The following is a 13,162-nucleotide window of genomic DNA, read 5'->3' on the forward strand; positions in this document are numbered from 1 at the left end:
CTTTTCATGAAAAGAAAAGCTGTTTTACTAAATAGTTTAAAAACCATCTATCAATGCTTATTATTGCTGAAACTGTGGGAAGCTTTACCTTAAATTTCAAAATGCACAGTAGGCTTCTTTCGTTTATTTATCTATAACATGTGGTCTGAGTGTTATTTTGCTCCAGTGAAAACCAATGTCATCATAACTTATACCTGAAGTCTGAAATAGTAACTAATAAAATATTTGCAGAAAGGTGTTCAACACCTTAATACTGTAGAGTTTTCCTGAGGTAGATATACAAAGTAAGGTAGAGATATGTTCTTACCGTCTGAGGACAGATTTTCAAGTTCCATGATTTTAAAATGTCTGATACTTTAAGACTAATATATTGTTATAAAGAAAGCATAACTATATATCTAAATCCAAAATCAAGCACCAAATGCTTATTATAATAAAATGTCTCCAAATTCAGAAGAAACATTCAAATAGTATGAATATTGATTTTAAGATGCATAGGAACAAAAATAGAACCTTCTAGGTGAATTTTAAAAAAATAACAAAATTATTTTTTATGATCCAGAACCAGAAAGGGACAAAGCAAAATCTTGAGGAAAGATGCAGTTTGGAGCTAAGAGGGTCTAAGAATCATTGACTCTGTTAAAGATACCTAAAAATAACAAATATGATCTCCTTAGAACATAGATTTAAAAGTTTCTTGTCAAGACTCAACTTCACTGTAATGCACATTATGTAATCTAGTTAAAGGGTTATTGTTGGCCATCTCTCTTTACTCTTCATAAAAATACATTTGCAAAGCAAAGAACTCCATCTTACAATTCCACCGTGAAGACTAGGTCTACCCTGAAGAAAAAAAAAATGTTCAATTTCTTTGAAATAAGTACAAGAATATCAGTCAATTATTAACTATTATTTGAGGGAATTCTATGTTGCCCAGTTTGTAGTCAGTAAACTTCTTTCTACTAAATATCTTTTTATTTTACATATTTTTATTTAAAGTCTACTATGTTCCAGGCACTCTCTTGGCACTTGGAAGTCCACAATGAACAAAATAGACTAAAGGTCCTATCTCAAGGAGCTTAGATTTTAGTGGGGAAAAAGGAATAGAAAATGTTGAGGATGAGATGGCTCCAATTTTAACCACTAGGTCTCTAGGGCTGATGTCACTGAGAAAGTCATGTTTGAGGTCACCTTTGACCTGAAGGTGGTAGGGAGTCATGTGGCTATCAGGAGGATATCTGGTCAGAAGGAATAGTGGTTAAGTGCAAAAGTCCTGAGTCAGCAACCTGGCAGTATTCTTGGAGGAAGAATGAAGAGGTTACTGTGGCTTAAGTAGAGTGAGAGAGGAGAGTAGTAGGAGACAAAGTCAAAGGCACCAGATTACACAATGATTTATAAGCTCTTGTGAGGTTTATTTTGAGACAAGATACTATTGAAGAGGAGCCAGATTAACTTCATTTTTTTTTAAAGATTTTGTTTATTTATTTGTCATAGAGAGAGACACAGCAAGAGAGGGAACACAAGCAGGGGGAGTGCGAGAGGGAGAAGCAGGCTTCCCGCAGAGCAGGGAGCCCAATGTGGGGCTCGATCCCAGGACCCCAGGATCATGACCTGAGCAGAAGGCAGACACTTAACAACTGAGCCACCCAGGCGCCACCAAGATTAACTTCATATTTAAAAGATTACTTCGGTTATTGGAATAATAGACTTCAAGGGACCAAGTATTGAAGCAGAATACTGACTGAAGAGACAAGTGAATCAATCTGGGTGAGGACAAGAGAAATTTGACCCAGGATGATATTAATGAAGTACTGTGAAGTATTTGAATTTTTTAACATATTTTGAAGATGGGCTCAAAAAGATTTCCTGATGATCTAGATGAGACAGGTGAGACAAAGAGAGAAGTCAAGGTGGTCTTTTAAGGGATGGTGAGAGTCATTAGTGTACAGATCATATTTAAAGTCATGAAAATGGATGAAGTTGCCAAATGATATAGTGTAACAGAAAAGAGAAGATATTCAAGGACTAAGGCTTGCTTATTCTTTTGCAGGTGCAAGAAAGAAAGGAGGAAAGAGAGGGGATACAACTCCTTAATTATTTCAGTTCCTAATAATATAGTTTATAATTTACATTATCTAGGAAATGATTCATTAATTACTTTTTGGCAGAGTTGATTAATTATTTGAGTAAGTTGACCAAATGGAAAAATCTGTATTTTAAAATGAAAAGCAATGTTAGTCTACTGGGGAGACAGACAAGAAAATTAATGATAATATGATTATAGTGTGGTGTTGAAGGAGCTGTGATAGAACTTTGAACAATGTCTGGTGAGGACAGAGTGATTTATCTTAATTAGACTGGGGATTTTGAGTAAGCCATATTTGATAAGGTTGATTTGGACTGTTTTAAAAGGGTAATCAGTTGTTTAATGGGCACACAATATTTTAAGGGACAGTAACACCATGTGTAAAAGTTTAGAAACATGAACTAGCTGATCTACATGTTTGAAGTAGCATACACATGTGAAGGAAGATGATGAAAATGAGACTAGAAATGTAGGTAGAGCCTACACTTACTAAAAATTTATTCTTCATCCATTTTGAGTTGATTTTTGTGTATGATGTTAGAAAGTGGTCCAGTTTCATTCCTTTGCATGTAGCTATCCAGTTTTCCCAGCACCATTTATTGAAGAGATTGGTTTTTTCCCCACTGTATATTCTTGCCTCCTTTGTCATAGATTTTTTTTAAGATTTTATTTATTTATTTGACAGAGAGAGACATAGCAAGAGAGAAAACACAGGCAAGGGGACTGGTAGAGGGGAGAAGCAGGCTTCCCACAGAGCAGGGAGCCCGATGTGGGGCTCGATCCCAGGACCCTGGGATCATGACCTGAGCCGAAGACAGACGCCTAACGACCAAGCCATCCAGGCGCCCCTCCTTTGTCATAGATTAATTGACCGTATAAGCATGTGTTTATTTCTGAGCTCTCTATTCTGTTTCATTGATCTATGTGTCTGTTTTTGTACCAGTATCATACTTTTTGATTACTACAGCTCTGTAGTATATCTTGAAGTCCAGAATTATGATACTTCCAGCTTTGTTTTTCTTTCTCAAGATTGCTTTGGCTATTCAGAGATTTTTGTGGTTCCATACAAATTTTAGTATAATTTGTTCTAGTTTTGTGAACAATGTTGTTGGTATTTTGATAGGGAACGAATTGAATTGTAGATTGCTTTGGGAAGCACGACAATTTAAAAAAATTTATTCTTCCAGTCCATGAGCATGGAATATTTTTCCATTTGTTTGTGTCATCTTCAATTCCTTGCATCAATGTTTTATGGTTTTCATACTTGAAACCATAAATATCTTAGGAGAAAACACAGGCATTAATTTCTCTGATGTTGGTCATAGCAACACTATTCTAAATATGTCTCTTAAGGCAAGGTAAGAAAAGCAAAATTAAATTATAGGGACTACACCAAAATAAAGAGCTTTTGCATCGCAAAGGAAATCATTAACAAAGCAAAAAGACAACCTACTAAATGGGAAAAGATATTTGCAAATGATATATCCCATAAGGAATTAATATCAAAAATATATAAAGAACTTATAAATAAAAAAACACAACAATCTAATTAAAAAATGGGTAGAGGACCTAAATAGACAGTTTTCTAAGGAAGACATAGAGATGGACAACAAACACATGAAAAGATGCTCAACATCACTGATCATTAGGGAAATGTAAATCAAAACCACAATGAGGTATCACCTCACACCTGTCAAAATGGCTAAAATCAAAGACAAGAAATAACATATTGGTGAAGATGCAGAGTAAAAGGAACATTTGTACACTGTTGGTGGGAAACTAAATTGATGCAGTTGCTGTAGAAAACAGTATGGAGGTTCCTCAAAAAATTAAAAATAAAAATACACATGATCCAATAATTTCCCTACTGGGTATTTACCCAAAGAAAATGTAAACATTAATTTGAAAAGACATATGCATCCCTACGTTTACTGTAACTTTATTTACAATAGCTAAGATATGGAAACAACCCAAGCATCCATCAACAGAAGAATGGATAAGAAAGAAGTAATATATATATATCATATCATATATATATATCATATACATCATATATATATATATGATGGGATATTACTCAGACATAAAAAGGGATGAGATCATGCTATTTGTGACAACATGGATAGACCTTGAAGGTATAATGCTAAGTGAAATAAATCAAACTAAGAAAGATAAATACCACATGATTTCATTCGTATGTGGAATCTTAAAGAATTAATAAACAAAAAGCAGAAACAGATCTATAAATACAGAGAACAAACTGACGGTTGCCAGAGAGGAGGGCATGGGGAGATGGGAAAAATGGGTCAAGGGGAGAGGGAGATGCAGGCTTCCAGTTATGGGATGACTAAATCTCGGGAATGAAAGGCAACAGCATAGGAAATACAGTTAATGGTATTGTATGGTGATGTAACAGGAGAGGTGGCAGCTACACTCGCAGTGAGCAGAGCACAATGGATAAACTTGCAGAATCACTATGTTGTACACCTGAAACTAATGTGACATTGTTTGTCAACTATACTCAAATAAAAGAATTTTTAAAAAGTTTTCCTTAAAATTTTGGTGACCATGGATTTGCACTTTTTAACTGAAAACAGCTTTACTGATGTAAAATATATATAAAATAAACTGCTCTATTTAAAATGTACAATTTGACATGTTTTGACATAGTATGCACCCGTACAACCAACCAGTTGTTTAATGGGCACACAATATTTTGCTAATAATCACAATTAAGCTAATAATCTAATCAGTCAGCCCCGAAAGTTTCTTCTTGCCCTTTATACTCCTTCCCTCACGCACCTTCCCAACATGACTTTGCGTGTTTAGAATATCACAGTCTGTGGGCTGTCTTCGTCAGGATTCTCCAGAGAAACAGAAGCAATGAGATATGTAAAGATATCTTTATATATGAGGAAGATTTATCATAGGAAAGGCCCCTGTGGGTGTGGAAGCTATGAAGTCCCAGTCTGCTGTGGGCAAGCTGGAGAGCTGGAATTGCCAGTGGTATGATTCAGGCCAAATCCTGAGAATTGAAGTGAGGGAGGCCGCGGGTGTATGTCCTGGAGATCCAAGAACCAGGAGCTTTGATGTCCAAGGGCAGAAGAAGATGAACATCTCAGCTCAAGAAGAGAGCATTTGCCCTGCCCCTGCCTTTTGTTTTTATCTGTGCCCTCCAAGAACCAGATGTTGCCTGCCCACATTGGTGAAGGTGGATCTTCTTTACTTAGTCTCCTGATACAAATGCTAATCTCTTCCAGAAACACCCTCACACACACGCCCAGAAATAATGACATCGGGACACATAAGATTAACCCTCGCCACGGAAGATGAATATGAGAAATTAGACTTGTGGTAGGATGAACGATTAGAAAGTTTTACAGCCTTTGGGGCAAGAAATGAACATTGTCTTCTGAAATGAAGAAATAGAAACTGAGTTGGAAAAAAATGTGTCTATTCAAGAAATATTCGGAAGGTAGAATATGCACACTTGGGAAATAATATGTTGTGGAAGAAGAGGAACACAGAGCAGTTCAGGAGTCCAGGTTTCTAAGTAGATGGATCAAACATGGGATAGAGTAGGAGATGTTTGGGATAAAAGAGTTGAGTTCATTTAAATAAAAAATTTAAAGAAAAACCAAAAGAGCTGAGTTTAGTTGTAAGCATGCAAAGCTGCAGGCTGCTTTAATGACTTTTAACTAAAGTAGTACGATAGGCAGTGTAGATATATTGTATCTGCAGTTCAGCAAAGTCCAAGGTAGAGATATGCATTGGGGTATTTTCAAATAACTGGAGTCGAAATGGTGGATTCAGATTGGATTGTCCACAGTGAGGGGAAGATGCAAAGGGAACACATGTCAGAAGCTGGAGCCTGCCCCAATTTGACAGGGCTTCTTAGTCAAGAATTTTTCTGTTCTCAGCAATTGAAGAAAGAGCAAATCCCTCACAGATGGAAATGAAAGTTGTTTCCATTTCTCCCACCCTTCAACACTTCCTCGCTAGTCCAAAAAATGTCCGTTTCCTTTTGTGTTTGTGTCAGAAATGATTTTTTGTTATCCAGCAACAATTTCCAAACTTCTGCCTTTCCACATTTCCATTCTCTCTCTATTATAGGTTCGGCAAAGATTGCATAGATGTCAACCAAATGTAGGCCCATTCATGCATGGGAATGCTAAGGAAGTAGATCTTAGCATGACTACCTAAGATAGGCCCCCACGACCCCTCCTCCATGGAAACACACACTTCAGAGGAAATTTTAAGTGACCCCAATCATGCCATAGGTTCTTCTTTCGGTCATGGGGAATAAGTTATCTCTTCCATGGGACCTGCATATAACCTATATAGAGATTTTATCTTTTTTCTATTTATCAATTTTTGCAAAGTTCATTAAAGCAATGAAGCCTAATATATACAGGAATTAAACAAAATAAATAGGATACCCTTTCCATGATAAACTAATCATGAGCAACTGAATGTTGCACCTTCAGTATTTCATAAATAGACAAGGCTGACCATGGTTCATGGACTCTAAATGGCTTACTACATACTTCCCTCATCTTGCTATAGTCCTTTTCAGCAATTAAGTTTGGCTATTTTGGGCAATTCCCAGTGACAGTTTTATTTGACAGCTTAGACTGACAGAGCATCTCATCTCTGCTCCCACATTTACTTTGGGGTTTAGGATACTGTGATTCCATTCACACTAAGTATTCAGACTTGTCACTTAAAAATATGCGTGTGGCGGCTCTGCTTCTCTTCTGCTCTGGAACAGAAGCCTTTCGAAGACCCACCCGAGTGGAAGCAGTCAAGCAAGCATATTTTAAAGTGACAGGTCTATATCCAAACTCCATGGTCTTAATGAAATCTTTATTCTAAGAACTGAACTTTTTAACTGCACTAGAGCCACTGTGGTCTCCAGCCTTTCTCTGTTAATCATTTCCAAATCAAGTTCATGGGCAGGAGAAATATCTCTAGGGTACTCCTGAGATGTGGCTGAACTCAGCAGTCAGTGGAAGCAGGCACCTCCGAGCACACTGACATACTTTTTCAAATATCTTAGACTGAAATTTTGAAGAGCCTCTTTGGGTTTCAGTCTTTATGAGGAAGAAAGACAGAAAGCTGGTTTGCCAATAGAAGTTTTCAAAGATTCTTGCATTGCTAAATCACAAACAATGTTCAGTGTGGAGCCTGGTGAATATTTGTGCAATTATTACATTTTGGCACAGTGCAATTAGCTTGGCAACATTTGCTTGTGAAGACCACCTTCGCTAACGGCAAAGGATCGCAGGTCAACATCATGATTCACTGCCAAAGCTGCCTGGACACCGCTTGCATGATGCTTGGAGCCAGTCCAGGTATTTAGTCCCTAAAGAAGTTTGCATGAATGATGCTTATCCTCAAATTAACCTCAACATTTTAAAACTGTGGCAATGGAAATGGTTAAGCCCAGACTTGGCCCCACTGAATTTTTGCCAGTTGCCAACTGCAATGCTTTCTCTTGCTTGCTTACCACTGATCTCTTGCATGAGCTTGCCAGTGCATAAATGGTCAGCTACCATGTGGAGTGGCAACCTGACATTTCTGTCGAAGCTATAAAACTAACTCAAAGGCAGGGACAGTTGAAATCACAAGGGTCAGGCATTATAAAAGTCAATTCATTCTCATAGTACTATCTTCTAAGTTTACTGACCAACACTCAGTCTAGGGGGCAGACGGTAGACTGTGGTTGATGGTCAAATAGCCAGAAGAGGGAGATATGAATCGCTAATAGATTGAGAAGTTCTCTAGACACCTTGACCCATCTTGTCTGCATTGTATATTGTCACCATAATAATGTATTTTTCATTATGAATAAAAAGTCTTTTTTTGGTTATAGAAGTAGTATAGTGAGGAGGTTAAGCATGTGAGCAGTAGAGTAAGACCACCAGGAGTTGAATTTTTGTTCTCCCAGTTTCTAATTGTATGATCATGATCAAGTTACTCTCTGTGCCTCAGTTTCTTCATCTTTAAAATGCCATTTTGTTGTGTGACCCTAGGTGTAAAGGATTTGGAATAGTATCTCACACATTGTCAGTACCATGTATGTGTTAGCTATTCTTGTTAGGATCATTTTTTGTTTGTTTGATTCCACAAACCTGTAAGAGGCAAAAACAAACCTACATAGCCCATGGGTAAAGAAATAGGTTACATAATAAGGGCTGGATCTGGGTATTTCATCTGGCTTATTTCATAAGGTTGCTATGAGACTTAACCAATGTAAATAAAGTACAGCTTCTGAAACCTACTAATAAAATAATCTCATCAGTATTGTTTTTGTTAATGTTTTCTGCATAACCTAAAAAATGCACCCCAATTATTGGTGAGGAATGAATTTCATTCTAATAAAACAGCAATGACAAAATCATAGAACATTAGAGTCAGAAGGAAACCTAGAGAAAATACATCCCAACCCATAACCCAAGAAATGCTTCCCCTTTTCACTTCTCTGCTCTTGGCTAAAACAACAAACAAACAAATAAAATAAAAAACCCAAGAACTAAAACAACAACCCCCCCACAACAGCAACAAACTACCTTTGAACATCTCCAACGAAGATATAATCACTCCTTTATGATATAGCTCAAGTAAAAATATTTTTAAATATTTGCAAGTTTTTGTTTACATTTACCTGAAATTACTCACTAAAGGTTTCCCCTGCTATCCAAAAGTAGAGCGTTTGAGAAAAATCTTTCTTTTTCTTTTTTTTAAAAGATGTATTTATTTATTTGACAGGGAGAGAGAGCACAAGTAGGGGAAACAGCAGAGGGAGAGGGAGAAGCAGGCTCCCAGCTGAGCATGAAGCCCAATGTGGGTCAAGACCCTGGGGTCATGACCTGAGCCAAAGGCAGAAGCTTAACCAACTGAGCCACCCAGGTGCCTTATATATTTAAAAAAGAAAAAATTTTGAGCATTCCTAGACCCCAAAAGTAACCTCTTTAGACTTTTCTGATACCTCAGGACATGTCTTGCTAATAGATGCACAAAATAAATCAAGGAAAGCACAATGCTCACAGACACAGTTCAAAGCTGTGATAGCTCGATGTTGCGTGTAGGTCCTGGGAAAGGAGCTTGGCAGGGCCAACCTTCGTTGCTGGGGTGAGCGCTGCCTCTATAATCGTCACTGCAAAACTCAGGCCGGACGGTTCACATTTTTTTTTTTTTTTTTTTTTTTTTGTAGAATCAAAAATCCTCCTTGGATTTCTTTCATTTAACAAAAACAGGTACTAATGCAGGTCTCTCGTAAAAGTGAAATGGAATAATGTGAATTTTGGAAAAGTGAGGACACCTGTATTTTTTTAACCCATTGTTTCAGCTTCTGCTCCACTGATTGTTTTAGAATCTTCTAATTCCTCTTCTATATCATGCCCCATGGTCTACCTTGCACCCCATCAGGTTTTTTCTTTTTCCTTCAGGCTAAAAATTTCTAGTTTCTTTTACTAATTCTCAGATAACCTTGTTTTGAGTTTCGTCTTAATTTAACTGCCCTCCTATGAGTGTGTTCCACTTTGACTAATTTTTTTTCTCCTAAAGTGTGATTCCTGATGGAATAAAATACTCCATAGATAATTCTTTTTAGTATATAGTAAAGGGGAAATATTACTATCTTTTCTTGAACATTAAATTTCCATTATGTAGCCTAAGATTAAATTAGCTTTCTTGGCAGCTGAAACACAATCTTAACTACTAGATAAGCTTATAGTCAAGATGCTCCTAAATATCTTTCTTACAAATTGCTCTTACTTCTTCCCATCTTGCACTTTTGGGCTGGGTTTTAGAACTTAAAAACAGGGCTGTGCATTTATCCCTAATAATTTTCCACCTGCAAATTCAGCTCATTTCTCCATCCTGACATTTGTTCAGATTCTTGTTAGTTAACCCTCCCAGCTTTTTACCATCCACATGTTGTGAGAAGTTTACTATCAATGATGTCCTTAAAATATCTGTAGTGTTGAAAGTGATGGAGTTAGTGGTTAATGCCAGTCTTTTAAATAATACTTTTTGGATATGATCACTGACCAATTATAAATTCTCTGAGTATTTTAACACTCAGCTCAGTTACAATCAAAGATGCCATGAAACACTAGTCAAATCCCAAAGGTCATAGCATTTCTCTAATTTGCTAATAGTAACCATATTATTAAAATAAGCAAAATACACACACACAAATCCATAAGCTGGCAGTACTTATATCATAAAGCTTCCATCTAGAAACCCGGAGAAATGCCTTATGAGATGGTTCAGGGAATCCCACCTACCATTCCGCTCATCCCTCTCGTCTGGCCTCAAGGGAAGAAAAGTGAAGGCATTCCCTTTATTCTGTACCAACATTGGTGAACTCAAAGAGAGACTCCCTGTGAATTTTTCACAAAATGATACATCCCTTGCCTTCAAAATTATATTTTTGGGGCACCTGGGTGGCTCAGTCGTTAAGCGTCTGCATTCAGCTCAGGTCATGATCCCAGAATCCTGGGATCAAGCCCTGCATCCGGCTCCCTGCTCGGCGGGAAGCCTGCTTCTCCCTCTCCCGCTCCCCCTGCTTGTGTTCCCTCTCTCACTGTGTCTTTCTCTCTCAAATAAATAAATAAAATCTTGAAAAAAATGCTTTAAAAATTATATTTTTATTGTGACCTATGAGGAAGGACACTGGAGCATGGTTCATAATCTGGTCAAGTGAGATATCGTACTCTGGCTTTGGCATGTTCTAAGTTTCTGAGAATGATGTTGGATATCCCTTCCCTAAGAGGCTTTTCTGTTCCTGGATTAGAAAGTCATTGTGAATATTTTTTTTTATTTTACACTTGGAGGTATTCACTCATTTTATAAACACATATGGAGTGCTCAGTATATGTATGTGTATGTATAATAATGTATATATGTATAATAAATATATATTATATATTAGAAACATATATAATATATATATTTTATATATAATTTGTGACAGGTATAAGGGATGTAAATTACTTTAAAAACACAATACTTTTGTGGAGCTGATAATTTAACTAGGGAGACAAACACATTAACAAATAAATAAAGGAAGACACTGTTGTAAATACTGTACATAGAACATGCATAAAGGACTAAGCAAACATAGCAGAACTTGTAGCACCAAGCTAGAATATCAGCAAAATATCACATAAAAATCAACATACCTTTGCCAAGGATTTAGGGAAAGGAGATATCCACAGCTTAAAAACAACACTTCAGGCCAAAAATGCACACACAAAAAATACCTAGTCCTCTACCAATCTAGGCTATTGGTCTACTGTCAACTCTCCCCCAGATCTTTCCAGTAGATTAATTATCTCCCAGCTTTTGTCCTTGTCTCCTAAAATCTATTCCAAACAAGGTAGACGAAGAGATCCTTATAAAATCTAAGTCAGATCATGTCACTAATGTGCTTAAACTCTTCCAATGACTCCTATAATAAAATCAAAGAATAAATATGCCAGAATAATATTCCAAAATAAAATCAAATATTAATAATTAAATTAAAAATGATATCACAGAATAAAACCAAAGTCCAGAAAATGACCTCCCAGACCCTCCAAAATCTCCAATCCCTCTCTTTACTAACATCCTGACCATATTTCTTTGGACAACTCTAGAGATATTCACTGCCTTGCTGTTTTTCAAACACTCCAAGCAGCCTTCCACCTCAGGACCCCTGCATTTGTGGCTTCTTCTGCCTGGAACGTTCTTCCTACACAGACAGCCATTTGTCTCCCTTTAGTCCTGGTTTCATTTTCTTCACAGCACTTATCACCATGGGTCATTCCATATATTTACTTATTTGTACGCTATCCACTTCCTCCTACAAGAAAATAAGCTCCGTGATAGCATGGATTTTGTCTGTTTTGTTCTATGCTATATTCCCAAGTATTTTCACAAATTGAAGTACTGAAAGCAGAATCAGAGGAGGAAAATGTGCATGGGTGTCATTTTATGAAGAATCTAGTATTGTGTGTTAGGAAGGGTGGACTTCATCTTTTTGGCAAAAAGAAACTTTTGAATGACGTAGAATCCTTTGGAAAACAGAAGCGAAATCTTTGAACTTTCTGTACCCTCAGGGCCAATCACCTTTCTCTTCAGGCGAAGCTTCACCCCAATATTATTCCCGGGTACACAGGCCCTGAATAGGAAGTTCTGCCACAACCAACAGGGTTTATGAAGACTTTAATGTTCTGTAATAACATCCAACATAGCCTGATGAAACTTACCAGCTCCTTTTATTGGCTACTAAGAAACCACTGAAGCATATGAAATTGAAATCATTGCTATTTACATATTTGAATCAAAAATGAGAAATTAAAAGAGTCATAAGTTAACATAATTTTAAAATGAAGTAAGCCTATTTTTGCCACTGCTGACCAAAAGGAAAAAGAAATTTGCATATTACAAGGATAACAGACCTCCTATACAGTAAACTTCTGATGTCGACACAGACATTTTCAAGTAAACAATAATAAACACATAATTTTAGTTACAATGCTGACTTTGTTGTATCTGATACATAAACTATGTGAAACCAAAGTCTGCAAACAAGGGCTTTGTGTGGGTTTCTTGCCACAACGAAAGACATCTACTGCCTTGACATCTACTGTCAAGTACATGATGAATACATAGCAGTTGTAACCCAGCAGGCAACCAAAATTCAAGGTGAGATTCTAGGCAGAAAAAAGACATTTGTCCTCTCTATGAGCTGAGAGCTATGAGTTACAAGAATTATGGAAATGTTAACTTGCTTTCAGAAAATAACAAAATTATAAGAAATAGTACTACAGTGTGTTGGTAAACTTCCTCAGTTATTTGGTTCATTATTTTCAAGGTCAGTAATGAGTGGCCTCCCGACCTTAACTCATTAATTGCCTACTCTTATAGTAGATATTCAACCAGACAGGTACATTTCTTAGATTCTAAAGGAAAAGGTAAATGAGAGCTGTATTCATGAAAAGCTACATTGTAACTTGCATAATTAATGATCTTTCCTACTTTTAGCCAATCACAAGCTGCAATACATATGATCCTCACATTTCT

Source organism: Eumetopias jubatus, unplaced genomic scaffold (assembly GCF_037043125.1).
Source record: "Eumetopias jubatus isolate StellerSeaLion01/CBP00866 unplaced genomic scaffold, mEumJub1_p1.0 scaffold_4, whole genome shotgun sequence".
Lineage (NCBI taxonomy): Eukaryota > Metazoa > Chordata > Mammalia > Carnivora > Otariidae > Eumetopias > Eumetopias jubatus.